This window comes from Parasteatoda tepidariorum, chromosome 4 (genome assembly GCF_043381705.1).
Source record: "Parasteatoda tepidariorum isolate YZ-2023 chromosome 4, CAS_Ptep_4.0, whole genome shotgun sequence".
Classification (NCBI taxonomy): domain Eukaryota; kingdom Metazoa; phylum Arthropoda; class Arachnida; order Araneae; family Theridiidae; genus Parasteatoda; species Parasteatoda tepidariorum.
Genome location: NC_092207.1, coordinates 10,060,376 through 10,077,257, shown reverse-complemented (window position 1 = coordinate 10,077,257; position 16,882 = coordinate 10,060,376). Strand labels below are relative to the sequence as shown.

The 16,882-nt window shown below is 27.4% G+C and overlaps 1 long non-coding RNA gene and 1 other non-coding gene across 2 annotated transcripts in view; both read right to left on the bottom strand.

Moving 5' to 3' along the window:
* Positions 1-6,053, bottom strand: part of LOC107439668 (uncharacterized) — a 9,086-nt gene extending 3,033 nt beyond the window's left edge. Inside the window, exon 1 of the long non-coding RNA XR_001583557.3 lies at positions 5,594-6,053. This is a non-coding gene — a long non-coding RNA (uncharacterized lncRNA). The remainder of the gene's footprint in view (positions 1-5,593) is intronic.
* Positions 6,054-10,568: 4,515 nt separating this feature from the next.
* On the bottom strand, positions 10,569-10,641 carry TRNAK-CUU (transfer RNA lysine (anticodon CUU)). Its single transcript has one exon. It is a non-coding gene; the product is annotated as a tRNA-Lys (tRNA).
* Positions 10,642-16,882: the final 6,241 nt, after the last annotated feature.

Below are 16,882 nucleotides of genomic sequence, written 5' to 3'. Positions count from 1 at the left end.
CCTCAGAGCATCTTAGTATATAAGACATGTTAACTTGAATCCATCACGAGGTACCTTTTGATAGATGAAGGTTGACATAGTTGATAATTAATTCCCCACATGACTAGTGAATTGATGTTCAATAATTGTAGTGGTAGTTATGCCACAATCTTAATGGTTTGAGGGTGGGACTCAAATATGCTAATTAATTAGTGCCGTCGCTATTATAAGTTACGAAGTAAGAGGCAAAAATGTATTTTCTTTAAATAAACTTGTTTTTTTCCGATAAATTTTAATTTTTGACCCTCAAAATATAGGGAGTAGCTGCAATCTGGGAAATTTGGTCAAGAGAGTAATCTAAAATGTGAACCCCTTAATGTTGATTTTACTTTTTGGGTATTTTTCAATATATCGAAATTTTTTCAAGTGAATCGAAAAGCTTTTGCACACTATCATAAAACTCGTTGAACCAAAGATAATTTCACGCAGTAATAATAATAATTTGAATAGTTACTTCTTAATTTTATTATTATTTTATTTAGTAATAGTCTACAAGTTTTGAAATGTAAGGAGTAAAAATTCCTACAACATTTTAAGGAATGTAATTCTAAATGGCGAGATACAAAATTTTAGCGAAATCGGTCGAATAGTTCCTGAGAAATCAGATTTAAAAAATAATACTTTATTGGAATTCAAATTCTGAGCAACTATTCGACCGATATTGCTCAAATTTTGAATTTTGCTATTTGAAGTTGCATTCTTTGGAATGATGTAAAAAAATTGCATACCTTACACTTCAAAAGTTATTAAATTAAAACTTAAAAAATAATAAATATTTAGTAAAAATATCTTCAGATAAACGAAAATTTTTTCAATTCGCTTAAAAAGTTCTCGAAATAGATTAGAATACGCAAAAAGTAATATTAACTTTAAGGGATCCAAACTTTCGACTGTTTCCCTAATCAAACTATTGAGACCATATTTTCCAGATTGCGGCTGCCCCCACCCCACCCCTGTATTCTGAGGGCCAGAAACCCAAATCAGTGGGGGGGGGGAGGTATGTTTAATCAGAGAAATTACGTTTATGTGCCTTATTTTATAACTTAAAATAACGCATGCACTAATTAATTTGCATTTTTGAGATCATCCCCTGGAATCATGATTTAGTCCTAGTACGTGAAGATTCGATCTTTAGTTCAAAAGTCAATGAAAATAATTCGCAATATTTTCGCAATATTCCACAAATGTTTTCTACGTTTTAACGAGTCTTTTTTCGTTCAATAACTCTGCCATTCCAAGTACATTATTGAATCATTGATCAAAAAGACATGAAAAACTTAGACTAAAGCAATTCGCACTATCTTTTAAAGCATTTCAAAATTACGTATCAAATACTAAACACTTATTTTACCTTTGCATATATTTTTTCATTTCAAATTTACTAAGATATATATTTAAGATATTTTACTTCACTAAATTTCGTCAATTTTAAAATTTTTCAATTTTGGCAAACATTTGTCCTGATGAATTGAAGAAAAATATCTATTTCTTAATTTGTAATGACTATGGTTATCATTGAGCATTAATTTAAAATTTAAATTAGCAAAAAACTTACTTAAGTATAAAAAAAATCTATCTAAATAGATATAGATTTCTCAAAAAAAAGAAAGGAGAAAACATTTATAATTAGAAGCTAGTGGTTTATAACTATGTATTCTTCAAGTTCATATATTTGTTACTAGATGGCAGCACTAATAGTAAAATCGATATTCAGACTGACATACTTTTTCAAACCCAAAGTTGCGGCTTCGGCTAATATCAAAAATCCAAAATTATTAAATAAAATAAAATCAAAATGCCTTCAAAATAATGAATATTAAAAATAAGATAAGAACATAATTGGTGCCTGGCTTCGCTCGATATGCGAAATTACTGAATAGAATATAGAAACAAAAATACATAAAAATAACTTTGCTCAGAATAAACTATTTAAAAAAAAGCGTTTTTAAACAAAATTTGTAGGTAAATTTTGGTCAGTAGGCAAAATTTTAGATAAATAAAAAAGCCTAAAACTTTAAAAAAAAAGGAGGATAAAACAACTATCTTAAATAGTTTTTCTTTCGCAAGATGGCAGCACTAAATGTTTTATTTTGAATAGCAAAAAAAAAAGTACAGAAAATACATTTTTCAGTATTTAAATAAGATGACATTTAAGCGAAACAGAAAGTAGTAAAACAATAGAGAAGTGGAATTTTTCCAGAACTCTATCTCTATTACTGTGTTGATAAATAAGTTGCAATTGATAGCAGCACTAAGAGGAGGTCTGAAACTTTTAAATAGAGGAGGATAGAACAACTGCCCGGAATTATTTTTTCTTTCATAAGTTGGCAACACTAAAAATTTATTTTAAATATCTCAGAAAAAAAGTTAAGAAAGGAAAAGACATTTTTTGGTATTCAGCGATATAAAAGAATCAGAAAGTGGCAGAATTATACAGAAGTAAGACATTTTTCATTAAAAAATCACTATTACTCAGTTGACAAATGAGTTGCAATCTGAGTTGCAACCTTATATATTTCTCATTAATTTGTTTACCATTTTGTGGTACGATTTTAAATTATATCCTGGTACATGAACATTTTGTTTTGTTATTATTTGCGTAATTATGCAGTTTAAAAATCAAGGATAGATCATTCCAATAATAATAATAGTAATAATTATAAAATATTAAATGTAGCACGTTTTAATTTTAAAATTATTTGATTCGAAAGCATTTAAAAATTGATGTTATTATTTCCAATATCAAAAATTACGTTTTTCCAGGAAAATTGCGCCTTTTTTATTTATCTATTTATTTATTTATTATTTTTTTTTTTTTCAAAATGCGGTTAAGTACGGTAGACATGCTTGCGTCAAAATATGCAAAAGATTTCTAAAATATACTAATCTGAAATTTTTTCCTGATCAGGTGAAAAAAAATTCTCTACTTGAAAAAGAGCGATACAAGCAAAAGCAAAACATGAAATTACTTTTCGAAGGTTCTTTTGTCAAATTAAATACCGCTTTTTAGCATATATTAATATAAATATTTTTTTAACTATTGTGAGTTTCTAACAGTTATTCGCGACTGTTAGCTTAAAGCTGAACTTGATCGTTAACGTTGGTGTATAGGCTGAAACATTACCACCGGGGAACTATATCAATCTGATTGTACATTTCAACTTGAAATTTCTATTTTTCTTTAGTAGGGGATGTTAGTTCCTTTGTAGGTAGGTAGGTATTTTATTTACGTCGCACTAGAGCTGCACAATGGGCTATGGGCGACTGTCTGGGAAATATCCCCGAGGATGACATGCCATCACAAATTTGATCCTCTGCACTTGGGATGGCTCCTTCAATTTCTTTATAAGTATTAACATTTATGCGGTATCATTACATTGAATATTTACATGCTTTTTTTTAAAAAATATATATACTTTAAATGGCAGTTCGTATCTGTTCAGATAAATCATTAAAATGGCGTACTGTTGAGTTCCTTTTTTTACATCTTATTACTCTCGAACAGGAAAAGAAAGTGGAAACGTGACTGCCTGTTATGTAACAGTTAAGTTAATGATCTAGTTCAGCCTTGGTTAGGTTAAGTCTTCTCCATGCTAATTATAAAAATGGCAATGGAGAACAGCTACAGCTTTATGAAAATGATGGAACGCTTGTGATCTAATTTTCTTAATATTTGAAAAGTTCTTCCTACGCTGCGCTATCTGGATTCATAAAAATTTGTTACAGTTAAGAACTATTCCTTACTTTGAGAAGTTTCGTTTCAGTATAAAAATCTTCCAAAATGGAAGATTTTTAAAAATGTTGAATGAATTTTTTAAAAAAGTATTTAGGCTATTTGTCCTTCCTGAAGCACGGATAATTCATTACTATAAAATTGGTGGTTTGCACTTTAACTTTCTGTATTTTCGTTGGCGTAAAAGTTTCGAATATTGCCCAAGAGGCTGCTGTACGCATTTTGCCTTACACACTACCTTATTGAGACTTTTAATGAAACGTCACAAGGGAGTCGTGGGGGGTTAGGGGACAGAGGGTTCGCTTTCCAAAGAGTCGAAAAGTGTTCGAATCCCAGTGACGGCTGGTCGACACGAATTGTGCGCCAGGCTCGCATCTACCACAGTGCTGACATAAAATATCCCCAGTTGTAGACGGATCATGGATCCTTTGCTGTCAGGCTAACCGTGGGAGGTTTTTATGGTTTTCCTCTCCATGTAACGCAAATGTTCCATCAAAAAGTCCTCCGCGATGGCAAAACTTCTCCCAGTACTTGATCAAGGAGTTCGCTTGTCTTCTAGATTGGGTTCAAAATTACAAGACTATGGAGTTGAATATAACTTTCACAAAAATCTAATATCATACAATCAAGTGATGATTTTTTAAAAATTAATTCCAATATTGTTAGCTGTTTAGAATGACTTTATTTTCGCTTTAAAAATTACACATACAATATTTAAGAATGTATCTTGAGTTTCAAAATGTCATTTTCAACAATTACTTGCTTTACAACTGCAAGCACATTTTTCTCTGCCTAATTTTTTTTTTTTATACTTCGAAACTGTTAAAAAGCATTTCTAGAGTACGCATACAAGGAATAACTTCCAAAATATTTTATAAAAATAATTTTTTATCAATCGATGATTTGTATATCATTCGAAAGTATGTCATTTACATGGCCACTTATTACTTCCATTTCTCTTTTACCTACTTAAATGATTTATGACATTATTAATTTATGTTTAAATGCGTGATTTTTTAAGCCATTTCAATAAAATATATTTTCCAGTAGGAACAGAGAGAAAATTTCAGAAAAAAATATACTCCCAGAGATTTTAAAAAGCAAGTAAGTTTTTATGTTATTATTTTCCTGTCTTTTCTAAATCATCAATAACGTAAACAATATTATTCAGCTTGAGCTCTGTAAAAAAAAATCTTGATGTTAATAACACGAAGTAAAAGTGTCAGGCGTAGAAGTGGAAGAACGTTTAAGTAAAATGCTATAAAATTATAAAATGTCATTATCCAAGCTGTCATTTTTTTGACACTTGAATGTCAGAAAATAATTGTAAACTGCATAATGTCTGTAAACTACACTTCACAATTAAGGTATTATTAATTTGATTTACTAACTTAATATTTAAAAAAAAACTCTTATCAGTTATCAGAATTACTCTTATTAGTTATTGTGCATTGGCAAATCACTATTGCAAATTATCTATGCAAAATATTAAGAGTATAACATTACTTAATAATGTCAATTAATCATGATTATTTACTTTTCTGCTTAATTAATTGCCGTTGGCTTATCAATTATTAAAACTGTTCTAAAGACGTAAAAATGTATCACTTAATATACCTTCTCATTTGGCATACCCTCAGCTTACTAAGGCAAAATATTAAGAGCATAAAATCTTCGAATTTCTTAACATTAAATGTTATAAGTGTTTCTTAGAATGCATGCTTGATTATCAAGAAGAAAAAATTTAAAAATAACTATCAGAAGAAAAAAATCGAAAGGAATAAAGTTGTTCAAATAAGAGGATATGATATGCTTCCTTACCACAAAAGATTTCATTGTTCTACTGTTGAAGTAATCCGAATAACTGTATCAACTATTATGATTTTCACCAAAATCATTCATTTTTCTGCTTATATACAAATTACCCGCTCTACATAAATTCGTCACAGATGAAATAAAAATCGTTTAATTTTTTTTAACCTCTTTTTTTAAGAACAAAAAAAGAAAGACTTTTTTTAATTCATTCTTAATGATTTTAAGGTAAACGTCATAACAATGTTGAGGAGGTCAATGATGTTGGGAGATGGAGACGACAAACAAGGAGGGAAGACAAGGAACGTACCTGGTGAACCGGAAGACGGAAATTAGTTGAAAAAACACTTTATTGTCAATTGACAATTATGACAAGAGACTAGTTTTCATTAATGAAATTAGGGGACCATACACAAATATTTATTTTGTAAAAGTACACAGTAGGGGTAAAAGAGGGATACAGCCCCAGGCATTTCGAGCACAAGACAGGCATTAGAACAACTAAGGAAGCTGAAGTTTTAAAGCTATCACTATTTTTATCATGAAATTAAATTTCTATTAAATAAATATTTAAGTCAAATTTTTTTGGAAAGAATAAAATCATGATTTTTAAACAAATTTAATAATGAGATTTTTAATCTTTATAATTCAAATTGTCTTGAATTTAAAAAAGAAAAAAGAAAGAAAGAAAAATGAACTTAAATAAAGGAAATACAAAAAAATTGTCTTCGAAAGGCTTTTTTGCCTCAGATCAATTTTATAATTTGTTTAAATATAATATTTGCCATAGATAGCTTGTCTAAAATAAGAACTCCCCTAGCCAATTGTCTGGACCCGTGGCGGTGACTATGGTGGGTTAGACTTATTTTAAAATAGTAATAGGTCTTAAATTAGTAATAGGTCTTATAATAGTAATAGGTTTTAAAATAGTATATAGCTGTTCAAATGATAGTAAGATTAAGATTGAGTATTGTTAAAAAAAGAGTTGGTTCAAAAAATGCTCAATTATTGATGGGCTCGAGTGTTGAACAAAAGAGAGTGCGATAGAGAAGTGTTCAAATGATAGTAGTAACGATTAATGTTCAAATTATAATAGGTTCGAGAGCTGATCAAATGATAGAGGGTTTTTGATTAAAATTTGGTTGTTCGATTATTGATTAAATGAAAGTGGGTTCGAGAACCGATTTAGAGATAGTGGGTTCAGTAATTGATTAAATGGTACTGGGTTCCAGTACTGATAAAAATAGTGTGTTCGATTATTGATCAACTGATAGTAGGCGTAGGTACAAAAAAAAAAAAAAGAAAAAAAGGAAAAAAAAAAAAAAGAAATTCTATAAACCATAGTGGGTTTGTGTACCAATCGAAAATAGTGGTTTCTGATCATTGATCTTTTTATAGTGGGTTTAAGTACCTATAAAAAGATAGTGAACTTGAGTAATGATCAATTCACTAATCGAGTAAATCCAAGTACTGATCAAATCATAGTGGTTTCGAGTAATGATAAAAATAATGTGTTCGATTCTTAATACAGTAATAGTAGTTCTTAATAAAATAATTAAAAAAAAAATTGTTTCTATTACACATAAAGGGTACGAATACCGGTAAAAATAGTTGGTATGATGTTTTTATGAAATTATTGTAGGTTCGAGTTTTGATAAAAAGAATGTATGTTCAAAAACTGTTTAAATGATAACAAATAAGTGGAAACTTTAAAGTTAACTTTTTAAAACTTCTTAGGAAATATTATATCTATTTTTATAAAAGAAACCAGTTTCAAATTGATCATTGCTTTCAAAAAATTTGTAGATTTGTCTGAAAGATTTTAAGTGATCTGATTCTATTCGTCATATAAATTCTGTAAAAAATTGTGAAAGAAGGGAGTTTGTGTTATTATAATCATAAGAAAGAGTTAAATGACAAAAATTAGATTAAAAAAAGGTTTTTATGTAGAGAGAGAGGGGGGGGGGGGAGAGAGAAAGACCTTTTAATGAGAGTTTTTCTTTACAATTACAGTAAAGATTTTAACTAAGCAACCTTATATTCAGATTCCACATAACAGCGATTATTAAAGTTTATTAAACTAAAGTTAGTCTGAAAGCTTAACATTTTGTCTAATTTTTTTTTTTGTACAAATATTTGGCTCAGATAAGCTCTTTAATTCAGCAATCAGCGATAAATTAGTCAGTACACACTTGCCTTGCTTTTTGCTACCTCTGAATTACAGATTTAAGTCCTTGTTAGGATTGATAATCAGGGATAAGTCACTAAAGGATTCTCAAAATTAAAAAAAAAGGTATCAAGATATGTAAAAAAAATAAACAAATTAATAAAAATGCAATAATAGATTTATCTAGCAAATAATCGTTATTTCTAAGAGATGAAAATTTTGGGTACATTTGGCGACTATGTAAACAATAGTAAATTATGCGATTTTTTTCGCATTTTCCGCTCCTTTGTAAAATTTATAGGGTCCTACTTATAAACGTGAAATATTTGTACCCAGAACAATTTACTTAGTTATTAGAGGGAACACCTAATCTATGGGTTTATGTCTTTCATCCATGGGTTGTTCTCCTTCCTCCATGGATATTATAAGCAAAAAAAAGGGTTGTAACATAAGTCCACTCACTCTAAATATATTTTAATGGTTATGTTAATGCCCTCTGTGCGTTTCACATTGAATGATTTGGAGTTTTATAATTTCTTTATGAATATTTCTAGTTATATTTTAGTATTTTCTTAAACTATGACACCAAGTCTTTTATATGAAACCTGTTTTAAATAAATTCCGTTACTGTTTCTGATCTGATATGATTCGATTATTAATTTGAAATGTTATTAAAAAAGAATATAAAATTGCCTTCAAGATGATAAAAATTTTTTTTAGACTCCATTATAGTGGAGAGTTTGAATAATTTGGGGATTTTGAAACTCATTTCCCCAACGATATAATTTTTAAAGTGTGTGTGAACCTTATAAATATTTTTAAATTTACTATAACAGATATATTGTTCATTTCAATTAATTTTAATTAAGCCGATATTTCTATATCCATATGCTCCCTCCGTAACATTTTTAATCGTTTAGAATTTTGGCAGATTGAGTTTCATAAAAATATTTATTACCTTGACTCGCTCCATTTAACCGAGGAAAACAAAAAAACGAAAAGAAAGTAAATTACGAAGGATCAGAAATGAATTGACTTTTCCGCCCTAACAATGGATTGATGAAAAAAATTTTCTTAAAAAAGTTGTTTTACTGTTTGTGATTGACATCTAATCAAAAACGCAACGTTTATTCAACAATGTTCATAAATTAAAAAAAAAAAAAAAGTTTAAATGTAAAGAAAAGTAAGCTTAAACCTTGCGTAAAATAAATCGCAAAAAATATTTCTCAGGGGCAAGCCTAGGTCAAACTGAGAAAAAAAAAGTTAACATTATTATATATCTATTTTAAATTTTTCAATTGTCTACATCAAAGTTTTTTTTTTTTTTTTTTTTTTTAAATTTTGTAGAGATANTTTTTTTTTTTTTTTTTTTTTCAAAATTTTTATTAAAGCAGTTAATAAAGCAGTTAATAATCTAAAAAGTTTCTGGAATAAATTTGGGAACTAAATAATATTGATCATTTAAATTTTAAAAAATACAACTATTCTAATGACTTTAAAAATGAATTTGATTCATTTGGCTCAACAAATTAGTTAATAAGTGTGCGTTAATAATTTAAACGAGTGCGTTTAAATTATTTACTTGTCAGTTCAATTATAAGTTTCGCAGGTCATTTTATTTTCTTGAATTAATCAAATTCGTTTTAACTTTTTAAGACGACTTATAATTTTTTTTTATTTAAATCACTAGCAATTTTATTTAGTTACAGCTGGTACTGCCAGTTCCTACTCGTCGTACATCTTTTTAAATTATATTATATACTGTGACCACAATATTATCATATTTAACTATATAATGATATTGTGGACACAGAAATAACTTTTTTTCGTCGATAATAATTGAAGTAAAATGTGTCAATCAACTGCAAAAGCAATAACAATATTAAAATAATATTAAAAAATAAAAGCAAGGAAACTTAAGAATTATTTCATGACGAGGTTGAAATTCAGATTAACACCGAAAAAAAGAATTAAAACAAAAAGTAGAATTTGAAATACAAGACTGTTGCTTTGTTAAAAATTATTTGAAATATTAAAAATTTTTTTTTTATCAAGTTTAAATATGTTTAGAGCATATAAGCATTTAAATTTGAGCACTTTTTACTTGTTTATGAAAAATAAATAAAAAATAGCATAAGTAGACAAAAATTTTCGTGTTTTAAAATTTTCGTTTCTTGGGAGTTACTTCACTGAATCCATGACAAATTTGGATAATGTCACTTAAAATTACATAGTTTGAAATGATATAATTTTTTAATACTTAACAATTTGAAAAATTGTTCATTATTATTTAATTTAATAATGTGAGTCTACACTCTTACTTATTGCTTTATGACTAATGTTCTATGCTGCTCCTTTGTGAGATGTCATATAAATTTGTTTCATTTAAGAAAAATATTTTATTCAATCACCATAACTCTACATAAATTCCAGTCAGTTATAAATTTTTTTTGTAGTTGTCTATGTAAAATTCAATTATTATACTGGTTAAATGAAGCTTTTTTGTTATGTATTTTTATTAAGAAAAAAAAATTTAAACAAAATGCTATAAATCGCTTGGAAAATTCCTTTACTGTAATTACTACTAATTACTAAATATTAGTTATTTTACTTTGTGATTGTTAGGCAGGTGCCTTTTGCAAGAAACGGCTTATAGTAATTTGTGTGCAATGGCTTTCTTTTTTCCTTCTTCATATAACTCTTTCTAATACGATTTTTTAGTAAATTCTATATAAAACTGACTGCTTTTATGAAGACATTACGCATTACTACAACAATGAAATTAGAGGAAAAAAAAATTTAAAGCTAAAAAAGTTGCGCCCAACGTGGGGCTCGAACCCACGACCCCGAGATTAAGAGTCTCGTGCTCTACCGACTGAGCTAGCCGGGCGATACCAAGATGGAGAAAATTAAATAAATAAGCAAATCTTAAGACGCATAAGTAAAAGCAATCGTTATATTGACACATAGAAGAAGCAATCTTTTAATTTTTATCGAGTGTAGATTTCTATAAGTAGAAATCTGGTAGAAATTAAATGCATAATTGATGACGTACCCAAGATTTTTTTTTCATACAAAGGGACAGGTACAAAAATAATAAATAAATGTTTAGAGCGTATTGAAATTGTTGGAAAAATGAATAATTCTGTAATTTTTAAGATTCGATTTTTTTACTTCATTTAGGCCATTTCTATATTTGCATCTTTTTGTATTAATCACAGATTATAGAATAGTAAAAAAATGTTGAATTTGAACTCGTAAGCAACATAAAAAATTCTGTTTCAATTACATACAACTTAATTATTGAAAAGTTTATAAATTGAAAATTAATATTAAAAAATTAATATTAATAAAAATATAATATTATTAAAAATTTATTATTAATACACTGAGACAAAAAAAACTTTTTTTAATAATCTTTCAAGTTTTTATTAACAAAGAATACCATTGGAAAGAATTCATTAAATTTATAATTAAACTTCAAAAAATATGTAATTCATTTCATTATAACAAGTAAATAAATGAATGTTTTTAATTTTTTAAATATTATTTAATTATTTTTTTATTTAAAAATTACAATATAAAAAAGTTTATAAAATTATTTTTATTGGTTAAAGATTTGTGTAAGAATATCCGCCTAATAATTATTAAGAAAAGTTAGATCACTTTGCAATAGATGGCAGTAAAATAGCTATAAAAATTCAAAAACAAAATCAGAGTTACAAAATTTTAGAATACTGTGGCGCCATCTACTGTAGATAAATCCATATTATTACCACAACTTACTTATTTATTCATAATATCAGAATAAAAATGTAGTCACGAATAGTTGATACCACGAAGCAATAAAAGATATATAACAATTTAAATCTAAAAGGTGACAATTAGATAAATATTAATTTAAGAAAATATATGATGCATTTGTATTTCATGATGATTGCATAAGAAATAATAATTTTGACAACATAAATATGGAAACTTTGGAAATAACATTAACAAATAAGTATTAATTGAGGATTAAAAAAATGCTAACAAATAAATTTTGAATTAGTATTTATAAAAATTATGTACTTACAAACAAATTGTTAAATATGAATTTGACTGTCTTGCTATTAAGGCTTTATGTTAATAAAATAGGGAATGTTAAAATAGGCAGTTTATTTTAAGTTGAAAAAATACAAATCATTTAGATAAAAGAAAAAGAAGAAAGTGGAATAAAGGCGGATTGATATATTAATAAGTATTTGAAATTAATCAGTAACTTATTAAAATACAAGAAGATACATAAATGTAATTTTTTTCCTTGGGTAGTGAGCACATAAGAATTGCGCGATAAATCATGAATTTTTTTTGCGACGTTGTTATCTAAGTTACAGTATAGAGAATGTAAGGAAATTTATTTCATATAGACTTTACTTTTTGAGAATTTCTTCTCAATTTCATATAAATAATTGATGACATTATTTAATCGTTATTTACTTATCAATTTCACAATAGTATAACTTGTAATATGTAAATTATCATCATCATTGGCACCAAATACGCCTTGGACTTCCCCAAAACATTTCTCAAGTATATCGCAGATCTTGCCACTGAAGAAATACGCGACCTTACGTCATGTTAACAAACATTTTGAGAAATTTATTAAAAATCCTCAAAGCAAATAAATATCGTTTTATTGGCGATCTCGGATTTTTATTTTGATACCTTTATTTATTTATTTTAATTAATATTATAAAAATCTTAATTATTTTATATTGTTCTTTTTAATTAATATTATAAAATCTTTCTTATTTCATATTATTTTTTATACTTTTTATTATTTTATTTTTATCATTATTTTTATTTATTTTAATAATTATTAAAAATATTTGCTTGTTTTTATAGCGAAATAATCCACTTAAGTAACACAATTTAAATCTTTTTAGAAGTTCACAAAAAATAAAACTTTACTTCTATAAGTTACTCAAATTTTACAACAAAAAATTGCTTGAAACAAAGTGAATATATAATTAAAAAATATATAAATCTATTGAGCGATTATCAATTACTTAAGGCAAGATTGGCTCTTCTAACAGATAAGTGATAATCACTCTCTTATTGTTTAGATACAGCTTAAACAATTATTTTTAAGGGTGGTGGAACGACACAAGTTACCACAAATGCTAAAGTTAACACATAACCCGAATCTTAAAGAAAAATTACCAGAGTTTAGAATCATGAAAAAAAAAATTTTTTTTTAATACGTTCAATAGTGATATTAAAAATAAAAATAATTAATCACAAGTTAATTAATTGCGTCGCAATGTTACAAACAGTTACATCCTGAGTAACAGGCGACTAAGTCACACGCTTGCTGACAAGTCTCAATATTGCAAACAAATAGATTCCGTTAGTCACAAGTCACTGGATCACCAGCTTGTAGTAACAGTTCTAACAGAGTTGCAGTTTATTCCTTTGGGTAAAAGCATATTTTGGGATATTTATGTGTCTAACTTAAGTATCCATTCATCTTTCCTTCCTATTACCGGTATGCTGGTGGAAATACCGGTCTCTTCAGAAACTGGAGGATTTTGATGAAGTCAAGAACAGGAATGGGTTGTTCCTTTGGGGGAGAAGGGTATTTTCGGTAGTCGTACCTGATACTCCTTCCAAAACCTTTACCACCCACTCCGGGCACATGGTTGATAACTAAAGCATATCCTTCACTGACAACATGTTCGGGGAAAAGAATGAAAATGAAGCAAAGGACCACCTGAAAAAGGATGAAAAATATGAGAATGTGACCAGCAACAAATACATTCATACGTCATATCTTCCAATCCACCGTTTAATAATGTTTTTAGAAGCTTTTTGCCTATAGGAAAATAAAAAATAAGAAGAAAAAAAAATTACAGTTTAAGTGCTTTACGCTAGAGGCAAATAATTTTATGATTTATATACAAGGATGGAAGAAGATTGGAAAAATTTAAAAAGTGATGCCAAGTATTTTAAAAGGTTATCGGAAATTTTATTGGCTTTCAATATATATTTTTTGGTTTTTAGTACACATTTCGGCTTTTAATTCATATTTCTCTTTCATATATATACTGACTCCCGAGGAAAGCCAAAGTTGTATTTTGACTCGAAAAATCTTTTCACGAGATCAAATTAATGGCAAGTGATTAAAAATTTTTTTTAAGATCGAATATCATGTCCCTGAAAATTTTGTAGATGTAGTGTAATAAACATACAAAAACCACGTTTTTCTCAGTGTTGCTACGCCCGTTGGCTTCTTGGCGTCATTGTTCTCAGCCAAGAATCAGCTAATGTAAAACAACCAAAGAGCATGCACGCTCGTATTTGCATCTCCGCAGCGCTACCGGCCCACCTGCAGAATAAGTGAGTACAGTCCACAATTGTCCAAGTTTGATTTTTATACACCTCGCAATCCACATTGCAGAACATTCAGATTCAGCTTTTGCAAAGAGTTACTAATTGTATTTTATTCCTAATTCTGAATTAAAAAATAAAATATTAAATAAATATAAAATATTTCTCTGTTTTGATGTACAGTACGCAAAAAAAAGGACTACCCTGAATAACTTTTGATTTAATGATCGGATCTTCACGTTCATTCTCAATGGTTCAAAGGGAAGATCTCAAACATGCTGATTAATAAGTGCAGACCATATATAAAAAAGATGTATATTTAAAATTCGTTTTCTCAGAAACAATATGATTTCACTCAAATTTTGATTTTGGCATCTTTAAAATAATGTAAAAAATTGTATTCGAAATTTTTCTGACTATTGTTAAATAAAATAATTAATATTTTCTAAATTTTAATTTTTGCCTGGAATTATCTTCAGATAAATGAATTTTATTATTGTGTTCAAGAAATTTTCAATTCGCATCAAAAGCTCTCGAGATATAGCGAAATACGCAATTTCCTAGTTTGCGGTTGCTTCCTACATTCTCCTCTTTCGAATTCGTGGAAAAATTTGTATGTTTGTTTAGAGAAAATGCGTTTTTGTTTCTGACATAGCTTAAAATATCGTCAGCATTAATTTATTAACATATTTGTGACCACCATATCGAAACGTTAAGGGCGAGTCCTAGAACGTGAAGATCTGATCATTGTATCAAAAGTTATCAGGGTGGTCGGCCCAAAAGGCCAGTGATCCTTCATTTAAATGGTCTACTTGGGAACCGTGTCTTAGGATTCACCTTGGAACTTGAGAAAAAGCAATTTTTTTATGCCTGTCCGAAAAAGTAATGTACAAAATCTAACAGATTATTTCTACTATTTTAATAGTAAACAGAAATTCAATATTTAAAACTTATTTATTTATTCTTAAAATAATTTTTTAATTGAATTTTTTAATTAGTATTACGTTATTGTTCCCACCTTTTGAAGAAGGGAAATGCCCTCGTGTATTTCAATGCACATTCATGATGTTAAATAAAATTTAAATTCAATTCTTTATCACATAAAAATAATCCTAATGTTTTTAATAAATCAAAAACACATACATAACTTACCCACAGATTCATTGCGTTTTACAACCGGTTAAAGCGTAAACCGAATATATAATGCCATACACCTATGAATTTTGATAAATATAACCTACATATATTTATAGCAATTTTTTTTGCGTCAATGAAATCGTAATGTCAAGGCTAAATGTTGAAAAGGTTACTATAAACTGAAATATGTCGAGTGAAATAATGGGTGAAAATAAGGTTCAGTTTTGCAAACTTGTTTATTATTTTCTCAAAAATTTCAAGTCCCAGTCATATACTATCAAAAAAGCTATTTGGATATAATTTCTCTGTTTTGGTTTGCTACACGTGAGTGATACGCTCTATTAAAGTTAATTGCAAATGAAAAATGGACGTCGTATCTCAGATATATTCAAATTATGGTGTTGAATATGCATTTGAGAGGATATTAAGCAAGACGGAAACGCAATAAAGTATCATAATATTGACATTGATTAGAGTTACTAACAATTGAGATGATATCGTGGATTAAAACTTATATCCTTTCTATCCATCATAGAATTTCTCAATTGATTTTCTTCGTGCATTTTTTCAAATTTTAATTTTACCTAAAAATTTTTAGCTTAACTTATGATCAAAAATTTTTTTCACATACATTTTTAAAATTTCTAATTTCACCTTAAAAATTTTAGTTTTATTTATGACTTACGATTAAAATGCTGTTATTTTTGGATAAAAATAATAGTGATTAATAATTGAGTTATAATAAATATATTTAAAATCATTATCGAGTTATAATAATGGTGATTAATCATAGGGTAATTAATTACTAAAGTGAGAATTATTCAGTACAATTATTAATTTACAACACGTTTTATGAAATTGCAACAAATATTTGGACGAATCCTTTTTATTCATGGTTTCGTTATTTTTTTTTCAATTTTCAACAGCTTTATTTACAATCCTTGCTTAATTTCTATAGCCTTTATTTTTTTTCGATAACTTTTTGTTAGTCTTTTTATTTCTATTTTCTATAGTTACTAACTAAATTATTAGATTATAGTAATATTAATTAATTATTGAGTAGCAAAATACTTATTAAAAATTAACATGAAGTCAAAATAATAGTGATTGAAAATTTTAAATTAAAAAGTTCCTCAAAGTTATTTCTGGATATTATAATATTATTGATTGATTATTGGGTATTATTAAACTGGAATTTTTTTTTTTTGGTTATTAACTGTAATACATATTATAAATGAGTTGCTACAAGTATTAAAATGAATCCTTCTTAGACACGTTATTATTTACTTTTACTTTCATTTTATAATTGAAAAAGAGTTAGCAGGGTAAAAAATAATGATTAATTGAGTGATAAAAAAGTGCAAATTGTTCTGTGAAGTTATTAATTAACAGCGCATTATGTTTTATCACTTACTTGTTATAGTCTTGATGAGATTTTTCGAACTTATTGGCTAGCATTTTTTTTTTTTTGATAAATAAAAATAATATTTCCTCATTATAATTGAGTTTAAAAATGGGACAGTAAACATAAAAGTTTTTAGTGTAGTTATTAACTGCAACATGTTTTATAAATTATCTGCAATATTCTTCTTAAAACATTGACATTTTATTTGAGTAAATAT